At 46.5% G+C, this 810-nt stretch overlaps 1 pseudogene; it reads left to right on the forward strand.

The window, feature by feature from the left end:
* The first annotated feature begins 679 nt into the window (after positions 1-679).
* Positions 680-810, forward strand: LOC120879138 (annotated as a pseudogene).

The following is an 810-nucleotide window of genomic DNA, read 5'->3' on the forward strand; positions in this document are numbered from 1 at the left end:
CCCCGGCTCCTGTATCCGCGGGATTCTCTATTAGGATGGGTTGCCGTTTCTTCCTCCTTGGGACCTTCCCAACCCAGGGACAGAACCACGTCTCCCGCATCTCCTGCGCTGGTGGGCAGGTTCTCTGTCCATTAGGATTCCCCAACCTCATTCTTGTTGTGCTGGGAAACTCCTCCCCAGTTACATGTGGTCCTGACGTAACTGTAAACTCAGTCCCACAGGGAAAACCATGAGACCCATACCTGCCGAAGTTCCTGGTACCCCCAGGCTCAGTGATGACTGAGGGGTGTTGCAGACATAGGATACAAAATGATCAAGGAGAGTCCACTCTAAGATGGCTTTAACAATACTGGGAAGAGACACTAGTTTTCTTGGAGGTGCGAGGCTGGAAAGGATAACTGTCAGTGATCCTCTTCCTCACCATTTGGGGAGAAGTTGTAGAGTAAAGCTAAGTAGAGCTGGGAGAGGGGGACAGAGCCCTGACTACCTCCTGTGGGTCCTGTTTCCAGCTTTTCGGAAGCTAGTGCCGCTTTTGACTCTCCGGTTTTATCAATCCACTAATCTCTTTTAGCTAAAGCTAGTTTTGCTCGAAAACAAAAATAGCCCTAATACAAAGCCCAGGTTCAGCTTGAAATGTGGAGAAATGGGAAGGATGTTTATGAGCACTAAAAATAACCTGAACGCTTCTTGGCCTTTTGGCTAAGATCAAGTGTAAACATAATCTGAAATTTCTTTCGGATGACTGGAGAGTTTGTCATTGATCTTAAAACAATTCTCTCCACTAAAATCCCATATTTATTTTAAATAGGA

Source organism: Oryx dammah, unplaced genomic scaffold (assembly GCF_014754425.2).
Source record: "Oryx dammah isolate SB20612 unplaced genomic scaffold, SCBI_Odam_1.1 HiC_scaffold_19, whole genome shotgun sequence".
Taxonomy (NCBI): Eukaryota; Metazoa; Chordata; class Mammalia; order Artiodactyla; family Bovidae; genus Oryx; species Oryx dammah.